Below are 11422 nucleotides of genomic sequence, written 5' to 3' on the forward strand. Positions count from 1 at the left end.
TCACACAGGTGCCGGGAGCCATATGACATATAATTATGGTATATTTCTCTGCCTGTGCATACAGCCGCCCATACCAATCAATGGCTGCACGCAAGTATGCGCTGGTACTTGCAATAACATGTGCATGGGTATGGACGTGGGACCCTGGACACAGACAGTCTGCGTTCAGAGCTTTACATCAGTATCTATGTATGCATGTGCTTGCATACAAGCATTGATTTGTATGGGCTGTTGTACACATTGCCTGTGGCTCCCAGGTGGAGAAGAACGCCAGATGCCCATGTGCATGAGCCCTAACTCATACCAACCAGTGGTTATTAAAGCTGAACTCCAGGCAGAGATAAAAGACACAAATGAATGTAGCTCTGTACCGTCATTGATTTGTATGGGTGGCTGTATGCAGCACTTGTGGTTCCCAGGCAGGGAAATATACTGTACTGATTTACACATACTACATGCAAGTGGTGTAGGTACCTGAATTTCACCAGGTGGCCCCTGTACAGCAGAGATGAGAGATGGGGAGGGAGAAGTAGAACAACAAGCCAGTTGTGTTGCCATGCAAGAAGTATGCTGATGGGAGAAGAAAGCAGAGTGACAGAGAGATGAGCTCATCAGTATGTTGCTTCTCCTTTCACTGTCCCATCACAGGCCGAAGGAGGTACTAGACCAGTAAGACCAGAGTATGTATGTAAACCTCACAATAAATTTCTCTCATTTGCTTTTTCTTGTTCTTCTAAGTATATCATTGAAAGTGTTTTGTTATATCTGTTAAGTGCAAAAACGACCTGTTAATTTTGCCAGAAATCTTGTGATCTGATAACTTCCTGTGATCTCTAACTGTACACAAGGAGAGGTTGTGGAGATGAGGAGGGGGTAGGAGATGAGGAGATGTCTGTGTTCTTTGTAATCCATCAGCAATGAAGTAGGCAGGGCTGACACCTTGGGGGTGATTTACTAGGGGGCATAGGCTGTTCACTTTGTAAGGAAATAGTCCCTTAACATTGTGAATAAGGTGAAGCTCTGCTGGTTTGGGGGTAAGCTTTTAAGGAAGTCCTATATAATAAATACTGTGTTAAAAGCAAAATTTTCCTCTAGGTCAGGGGTGAGCAACTCTGGCCCTCCTGCTGTGCTTTAGCTACAAATCCCAACATACCTCTGCCCTTGAGAGTCAATGCAATGCCTCATGGGACATGTAGTTTTACAACAGCTGGAGGGCAGGAATTGCGCATCCCTGCTCTAGGTGGCGACAATTTTAGTTATCTTCCACCCAACCTTCATCAGGATGGTGTACAGTGGAAGATGTCAAGAGAAAATAGGGAGCCATTGTGTAACCCAATTAGCCTAGATCATATAATATTATGCTATCTTTGTTCTTAGCTGAAATGAACTATAATGAAACATTGTGATGAACTAGGTCCCTGGAGCAATAAACATTTGTATATACCGTTTACATTGATATAATGCCCTTAAAGTGTAGGCCGTGTCATGTTGTACTTTATGAAAAGAACAAATATGAAAAAAGTGAAATGCGTTATCTAATCACAAATCATTTTCTTCAATTTGTCTTAAATGTTTGCTTAAAAGGACCTCCAAATCAGGGTAACTTACAAAGAAAAGTCTGCTGTGTCATGGAATGCCGACAATTTACTGCAGGTTTTCAATAGCTTGGACAGGTGGAATACCTGCTGCCTTCCCCGCACACAATGTTTCCTCTCCTCTCGTCCTGTAATGATGTATGAGCTGGTGGGAGGAACCACTGTGTGTGTCAGGAGCAGAAGGTATCCACACACCCAGACGTTTGCAATACATGCAGAAACCAGGGAGCACTGAAATGGTGATTTTTCGAGACACGGACCAATAAGAATTTAAGTATAGTGCTGGTATGTTTTTGTAAATGACCATGTAGTGACACGGTCACTTTTCAGGGAGTTTGTCATGAAGAAAAGATCTCTAACCCTGCAGCAACCCAATGATAAATCAGTATAGCATGTTATACAGTTTGCTGTATATGGATTAATGTCACAGTGTAATGTTAAGGTCCATTTTTACATGAGTCACAAAAGGGGGCGATTGGACAGTATTTTCAACAGCTGTTAGGTATCCTTCAACCACTGCGCTTTTTAAGGTGTACTGAGTTTAAGAGCATATGAACCAGGAGAGTAATTGTAGGACAACAGATGCTAAAACAACACAGGCACTGCATACACTTCTGCAACCATCAACTGTCTAAAACCCTTTTTTTTCTAAGGTTTAAATAGAACAGGGAATACAGCATGCATGCCCCATGCTGAGACCCGATCCAAGGAGGGACAGGTGCTACATGTATTTGCATGCAGCAGCCTGTACAAGTAAGGACGTGGTTGCATGCAGTTACACGCAGACCTGAAACTACACATCCAAGCGGGTCCAGGTGCTCACAGCTGCATCCTCCCATAGGAATGCACAGGCTACTGCATGCAATTACATGCAGCACTTGTACCTCCTGGGATCGGGTCTCTGCACAAGCGTGCAAGCTCTACGGCCTTATTTTCTGCCCTGGTGACAATGGACAAATAGAGAGGGCAGTTGTTGACAGTGGGGGCACAAACAGCAATAAAAATCTGATCAATGTTTTAACCCTTCTACATTCAAACATCTGAAACTATAAACAAAGGTTTTTGGCTTTAGATATACTTTAAATGACTTTGGGTGTATCCATTTTGAATTAATCTATACAGTGTCCAGTAACAGAGTGAATTGCATTCTTGTTATACAGGGAAGCTAAAGTCTTGTTTAAGGGGGAAAGCACATATGCTTATTATATATGCAAGACCAGCTTTTTCATAGTGTTGCAGAAAAGAGGGTCTATAGACAGCCCATAGATAGACAGATATCCATCTCAGATGGGTGCAGACATATATGCCCATCCTCATTGGAACCCTGGGACCCTATGTAATACAACAATGTGGATAATTTCTGTGAGCCATATAGGCGCCTCAGATGGTGGCCTGGAAGGTCAAAAATGGTTAGCTATACTTTTTATCTCTCTTAGTTCAAGGCTTTGTCAGATCTGGCCTGCTGAAAACAGTGTATTCAGTATATGATCTTATGTCAGCAGTTGATATCAAGGGGGCTGAAGTGACTTACAGAGTTCCTTCTAGTGGCTAATGTACAAATCTGTAAATTTAGTACAATAGTGGAAATATAAAACAGCAACCATGCAAACAAATGAAAACCATATCAGAAGTGACTTTAAGCTAATCATTACAATAATAATATAAAATATGTGTCTAATGAAAACACACAATAGTTCCCTTTAAAGCTGAACTCCAGCTATTTAAATGTATATACTTTATACTTACAATGCTCTAGCGTGGCACAGTGTAAGTATATATAAATTATACCTGGCAGGGATAGTGTTTTACAGGATCCCCGTGGCCCCATATTGTTGGTGTCAGTAGGAGACTAATAAGCCCCATCCTTATTGTCAGCTGGCAAAAATTAAGCTCCATATTTTAATATGCCCCATATGATCGGTGTGAATGGGAGCAAGAACTCAAGGGGGAAAAAAAGAATTGCCGAATCCCCCCCTCTGATTACTGAGCAATGGCAATATGATTTTAAAGGAAACCTGAACTTGAGCAACACTTAGACTAGGAGTGGGCAACGCTAGCCCCCCAGCTGTTGTGGAACTACAAATCCCATGAGACCGAAAGTTAAAGTGACAATAAAGGCAAAAAAAAAGGTTTTCCCTCCCCCCAATGTTAATGTCAGCACTTACCTTAACTGATGTCTCTTTCCTGATGTTTTCATCTGTCCCTCCAGCGGTACGGCGGCTCTCCGAACCAGCGCCGACTCCTCTTTGCTTGCTGGCACTTCTGATACCACGGTGTCTGCATGCGGGTGCACACTGTCCATAGACTTACCTTGCGTCTCTGCTCGTCTCCCGGCCGGAAATCCGAACTGCGCATGCGCCGGCCCCAAGATGCTTTGCGGCTGCCCAAGCAGTTTCGGATTCTCAGACGGGAGCGCGTGGCAAAGACGGGGTAAGTTTAAACTGCTGTTAAAGCGTTGTTTAAAAAAAAAAACTTTTTGCATATATCTACTGCTCGATAGCATATTTGCTTTTCATATTTGTTCTTTTCATCAAGAAACCCTTTAAAGGCATAACTCCCAGAGGCAGAGACATGTTGAGATTTGTAGTTAAAGCACAGCTGGATGTCCGGAATTGCCCACCCCTGACTGTAGTTGCTTACCTATCCTCCTGGCTAATTGCCTAGCTGCCAGACTGGTAAAATAGTTTCAATGTTATCTGAGTTGCTAGCCCAGAATAAGTATGGCCATCAAGAATTCTCGCTCCATTTGTTATATGGTTTTTGGATTCATGTTTTAGAGAGTATTGAAGCCAGAGACAAAGAGGCATCTTGCATTTTCAGAGCAAGGTCACCAATCACGGCCCTCATTTCTCTGCCGTGCAGGTGAAATGTCTTATTTATTGTTTCAGCCCTCTGCAGTACAGGATCTCGTTTTACATTTTCAGTAAATCAGGATGAGAATTTTATTTGTAGCATGTTAATAAAGACAAAAGACCTTTATCATATAGACCTAGCTAACAAAGCTTCTTTCCTGCTCAATAAAGAAACAAGCGCTGTACTGTTCATACACTTGAAATGAAAAACACAATATGTATCATTATGCACTTGGTTTCTCTGCTGTGTGGAGAATGCAATAAATGTTAAACATTATTCAAGCTGAATTTAAAAGATTTGTTTTATAAATACTGTCGACTATCACTTAGCTCTTTATTTTGTGCTTTACTTTGTAACCTTTTTTTCTATGGCAAAAAAAGTATTTACCTTTTACCGTTTCATTTCTGTCTGTTTTTTTGGGTGCCATTGTGCGTAAATAAGATTCCTGTAAGAACTAAAATATGAGGAGAATAGTGTGGATGAATAAAATGAAATATTTCTTTATTTAAAGTAGTATTAAACTCTCAATCTTTTTTCAATAGTAAATCCAAATCAAACAAATACACATCATTCAGCAAATGTCCACCTTCTAGCTTGGAGACGGGAGGAAGGAAGAGCAAGTGGCTTGCCTTGCTGTGCCCGTGTGTTACAAAGCATACTAAAGAGTGGCCCCATTAGACCACGTAAGGGAAAGGAGTCCCCCTAAAACAGGATATCAGTGCTCAGGGGACCAGCAGATTTTACAGGAAACTAAAACTTTTAAACATCATGAAGCAGCATCCCTTGTAAGTGATTTATTCAGCATTAAACATAGCTTAAAAACCTTTTCACTTTAATATCACTTTAGTTTTGCCTAATATAATGGCACATGTAATATTACTTTCTGTTATTGTATACTTTTTAAGAAAATATCTGTATATGAACCTGTTTATGTACATTATTCTGCAGGCTTTAAAGCAGAACGCCAGAGTAAAATAACAAGATAGAAATGTTTAGCCAATTAAAAGAAACAATAACAAAATGATGTGCAATATAAATCCTGTATAATGATATAATAATAATAACAACAACAAAAACAACTTTTGCTGCAATATTTACCTTCAGTTCAGAGATTCCTCTGCAGTACTTTTTTCTGCCACTAGATGTCTGATGGCCCACATTATTCAACCCACTTCCTCTGAGCTCAAGTCATCCTAGAACCACCCTGGTCTGTGACTGGACTGTGAAAGGAGAAACAACACAATGATAAGGTCATCTCTCTTTCACTTTGCTTTCTATCAGCATGTTTCAGGAACTGACTGGTTCCTTGTGCTGTTTCTTCCTCTCATACTCTAGCCCTGCTCTACAAGGACTGCAAGAGTTTGATACAAGGTCAATTCAGGCACTTAAAAGAGAACTATGGGGTAACCTTTTTATCCCATAGTTCTCTTTAGGGTCACAAGAGGACATATACTAACCTCCTCCCATGGCCCAAAGCTCAGTATATAGCGAGCTATATACTGAGAGCGCCGCAGCCGGTATGGATCCCGACAATAATGTTGAGATCTACCCAGCTGGCTGATTGACAGCGGGTTCTGCCTATCTAGATCTACCTTCCCCTCTCCGTTCCTTCCACCAGTCAGCGCTGGAGGATCTGAGAGGGGAGGGGGGAATCCCTGTTGGGAGCGATGATTGACAGTCACTGCTCTTTGCAGGGAGATGATCAGAAAGTGAGCGAGCAATGGTATGTGTTCGCTCACTTCCAGATCTATAGAGCCGACGTGTGATAGCTTCTTTGTCAGAGGTTGGCTCTAAGTCACTCACCTCATAGTTCTCCTCTAAGCTAGGCATACACCTTATAACCATCATGAGTTTGCGCCCTGCTGACTGTCTGGCATTTGCACCCTGTCGAATGTCCTCATGTTGCTGACTGTTGTATTCCGACAGTCGGTGCCCAAGGGCTGTCAGAACACCAGAACAGTGATTGCATCTGATTGGTTGCAGTCACTGCTCAACCAATCATTCTCAGCCTGCCACCTTTGATGTTTATATCACAGTTTGTCAGCCAGCAGGGTCACCCATGGATAGAATTTAAGCTGATTCAGCAGGAAACAGAATTTGATCCGTGTATGGCCAGTTTACACTGCTTGCATTTTAAAAATGCATTATATAATGTAATAATGTTTACAGAGCTATTTTGATTTGTACCTTTTATATCTACCTAGAGTTCGGCTTTAGGTGTTGTAGGTTTATTTGTTAGACAGTGTAAAGTTTAATGACTGCCAATAAAGAATTTTTTTTAAAAGATTATAGTTTATCGTGATCATGCTAGTAAACCAGAAAATACAGTTGGGTGGTATTGTTTACTGCACTTTGCATAGTTAGTACATGTCGGGTTTAGGTTAAAAACACTGCAAATCACAATCAACTTTTGAACAATCTAGTGTAAGGACTTCCCTTAAATGATGCCTCTTGATCTGATCATCTTCTTCTTTCCTGTAGTTTTAAATGTCCCTCCAGAGCTGGTGTCGGTCTCAGATCCAGCACTGACTCCTCTCTCTAAACTAGCACTTCCTTTCCCATGGAGTCTGTGCAGATGTACGCTGCCTGCATTAACTTACCCTGTGACTCTTTTCGTCTCCCGGCCGAAGATCTGAACTGCGCATGCGTCCGCCCCAAGATCCTTTGCGGCCGCCCGAGAATCTTCAGATCTTCAGACGGGAGCACGTGGTGGAGACACAGGTACGTTTTTACCTTTTGAAAATTTGTTTTTTTAAAATGTTTTTACATATATCTACTGCTTGCTAGCTATAGATATATGCAAAAACACGCAAGGGTTTAATAACCCTTTAAGGATAAATGTTGATGGTTAGCAGTGGCTTCATATTACTACTTCAGATCAGATGAATCGCTTTTTGTGTGTAACACAATTTTTATTTTATGAGGCCAGAACAGATGTGCCCAAAACAGATGCAAATGAAGGCAAATTTGCCATTTCCGGGTGCTCAGTTAAGCTTTTTGGCTGCAGTGGGCCTCCTTAGATACAGATTTTCCCCTATTAATTACATATTCATGAAGTCTTTGGAAAAGGATGTGTGGTATTGAGGTCTGAGTGCATGAAGATCAAAACAAACCAAATGTTATTGGCTTTCTCTGTCTTGGAGCTTTCAGTTCTCTGACTGTGAAAAACGAACCATAAAATAAGAAGACAATGCGCTAATATCAACCTGAAATTGCATTTCTAAGAAACACAGCAAAAGGGAACCTGTGCAGTTAATGCATTAAACCAAACAATTTGTTCCATCCTAGACCTTTCCTCTAAACAAGATTAGTCACCTGATAAAGTGTGTTTCCCCGTACTGAAAAAATAGGAAGCTAGAAATACAATATATTGATCGCAGCAGCCCTGCTATTAAAGTAGATGTAAAGACTAACTGAATGCGTCTAGTTTGCTAGAGCACTGTGTAATATAAACAATTGCCATTTTTTAATAAAATACTTGTTTTAAACTGTTTATAATTCTTGTTGTATTTCAGTGGCGTTGGTCTACTGCAGCCTCTTTGTAGCCACTTACTATCTATATACATACACCACATGGCATGCGTCTCAGGGTGGGTTTCCTGTTGGTGACAACGGTGGACTATGTTTGTGTATTGTGCGTTGTAATAAGCACTTGGAATCCCCATTGGAAGCCTGTATGACAGGGGGACAACGCAGGAACACAGTCAGGAGACAGGGACATAGCATTGTGCCTGAATAAAGACCTTTATGTCAGGATCACCAAATATTATTTTAATACAGAATGCAGATACTGAAAGTTAAACTGTTTTATAATACATTCAACTGTTTGATTGGGTTTACTTTTTGTTTACTTAACAAACATAAGGTCAGAAACAAAGTGTTAATATCTAAAGAAAGACTAGCTTTAAAAAAATCATTTTGTGTGAAATTGGCTTAAAAAAGAACTTTGTGTAAAAATTGTATCAACCTTTGCAGTGGGGCTACCCTAACACTGCAAGGGTTAAAGGAGAACTATGAGGTGAGTGCTTTCCACTCACCTCATAGTTCTAGCCGACCTGTGACAATGAACCTGTCACAGGTCGGCTCAGTAGATCGGGAGGTGAGCGAACACATACCGGCGTTCGCTCACTTCTCAATCCTGTCACGGCTCTCTGCCGTGACAGGGGAGGGGCTGGATTCCCCCCTGCCGTGTCCGATCCTCCAGCGCTGACTGGCGGAATGGACGGGGAGGGGGCGGGTATTGCTGGCTCTGCTTCTAGATAGGCAGAGCCAGCTGTCACTCACGCAGCTGGGCGGATCCAGGCATAATTGTCGGGATCCGCTTCAGCAGCGGCGTCTCAGTATACCGCGAGCTGTAGCTCGCGGCATACTGAGCTTAGGGTGATGGGAGGACGCTAGTTTGTGTTCTCCCGTTACCGTAAGGAGAATTATGGGGAAAGGCCCTAACCTGGGGGGGGGCGACTAGCATGTATGGCCAGCTTCAAGTGCTCGTTTTTGACTAGGGTCCAAAATAATAAAGTTATACTCACCCAATCCTTGGCCGGCTGTGACAGCGTTCCCTCCTGCCTGTTTCCTTCTCTGCTCCAGCAGTGGTGTTCTCATGTTCTATACACTGTGCATAGAACGTGATGGTTTATGGGACCTTGGACCACTGCACTGGAGGGGGAGAGAGGCTCCAGGGACCATTCTAAGAGCAAGCCGGCTCAGAAGATCAGGTGAGTATTACTTTCTTATGTTTGACCCTAGGCAAAAGTGAACACTTAACCCTTGCAGTACTGGGGTAGCCCGACTGCAAGGGTTAATACATGTTTTTCTCAGAGTTCTCCTTTAAAGTAGGTCTAAAGTAAGAAAATGACTTGAGGAGCATAGTCGACCCATGCTACTGCCATTCAAAAAAATGGGAGCTAGAACTCACAAATGCTCAAATGTTTTGTTTTGTTTTCCTATTAGGTCCACTTGAAAAAAAATGCTTTTAAATATACCTTTTAAAAATGTTTTATTTTGTTCTGTGATATTTTGTCACCCCGTGCAGAGTGTTAGGATGAGTGTCATGTATTGCCTCTTTTTTATCTCAATAATCTTAGATTATTAGAAACAAGTATATGTAATCATTTTGGTTTTGAGTTTTAAGTTGAATGAGTTACATATTTTTTTTCAGCCCACTGGAGAGATTTTATGCTCACGTCATAGATTTACAAAAGGCAATCAGTCTTTGAAAGGGAATTTTTCATTAGTTTAGTGATTGAGGAGACGCTCTGCTGACTTCCATTATCCAATCATGTACATCCAAAATTTTGTGTTTTTTTTTACATTTTCCTTGCATGTGATTGGGTATTGTTTGCAAAGCTAGTTTCACCACATTCACTTAGCTAAAGGAACGGTTAAATTGCCTTTATTGAATCAGCCCCATGTCCCTTAACCATTGTTGTCTGCCAACAGCTCTTCATCTAAAAATTATAATATAAATAAAAGGGAAACTATATTAGTTTAGGAGCAGTTTTCCTTTCTTTACCTCTTAAACCTTTTTTATAAACAATTTTATAAGTATGTTTAAAGTGTGTTAAATTTGATGTAAAGTATTCATTTTGCATATAAGTTAAAATTTAGAGTATATCTAAAGCTAACACTTTTTTTTTTCTCATTTTGGATAGAGTAAGGTAGGGTTAAAATCCCTGTCAGTTTTTGTATTGCCATCTGTGACCCATTCAAAACAATTCCCTTCATTTTCTGTTCTGTAGACACCACAGGAAGTGAGATGAAATAATTTCAAAGTGAGATACATCTAACTTAGACAGTTGTCACTGAAACAAGTGTCCCCATTTGAAGATTTCCTCATTATTCCTGTTTTTCCTACCGGCTCAATGTTTTACATTTCTTTAACTTTCCTGGTGACAATGGTTACTAGAGGAAATACAGAAAGTGAAATTCCCTAGCAGGACACACATAGCAAAGTGGTTTCTAACCCCTCTCCCAACTCTTCAAACACACTTTAATATATGGTGCATCCATGACACATGAGCATGTTTTAAGATAGAACACACCTGTACTTTTTCAATTCTGACTTTTCTACTCTTATTGACATTCTTAGCAGCTGTGTGTATAATCTGAGCCCAAGCTTTGTAATCAGCAAGCTTGGTTCAGCAAAGCAGTTAAAACTTAACTTTGGGCACAAAAACATGCTTTTAAATATATTCCTCAATAGCTGCAAATTATAAAAATCCATTACCAAATGCCCTTACAAATCCAGACATTACCTTGTAAAAATAACAGTGAGATCATAACTGGGCTGTACGTTGCCTGTGCAGAGAGTACAGACCCAGCAAGCCCCACCCACTAAAGGCTGCCTGCAGAAAACTACAGGAGGTGGCGTATACAAGACCAGTCACCCTGCACAAGCAGAGAGAGCAGCAGTGAGTTGTCATTATCACGGTAAAGTGCTGCACAGTGGCAATGTTTGACACTGAATTACTGCACAGATCTGGAAGAAATACACGAAGCACACCAAGATGCAGGTAAGAATATACACGGCTCTTGTATTGAGACAATATTTTCATATCCTGGAGTTCAGCTTTAAGGGTAACCTAGTGAACAAAATAAGAAAGATAAGGAGCCTAGTGCACCAGATGATTTAAACCGCTGTTTTAGCGGGGTTTTTTAAAAGAACTGTTTGCCCATATCTACTGCTTGATAGCAGTAGATATAGGCAAAAAAACAGGAGGGTTTAGAACCCCTTTAAGAAATCTTAAAACTAATATTATATTACAGAAGCAGTTGTACAATGGGATGGGGATTATTGTTCAGTGTAGTTTTTATCCAAACACATATTCTTTGGGTAAAATCGTACACCTTATGCTTTATACATAGAAGGGGATTTATCAAAACTGGAGCAGACAGAATCTGGAGCAGCTGTGCATGGCAACCAATCGGCTTCTCTCTCATTTTCAAATCTTAACTGAACAAATTGAAGAGAGAAG

The sequence above is a fragment of the Nanorana parkeri genome, unplaced genomic scaffold (assembly GCF_000935625.1).
Source record: "Nanorana parkeri isolate BGI_ZX_2015 unplaced genomic scaffold, ASM93562v1 scaffold699, whole genome shotgun sequence".
Taxonomy (NCBI): domain Eukaryota; kingdom Metazoa; phylum Chordata; class Amphibia; order Anura; family Dicroglossidae; genus Nanorana; species Nanorana parkeri.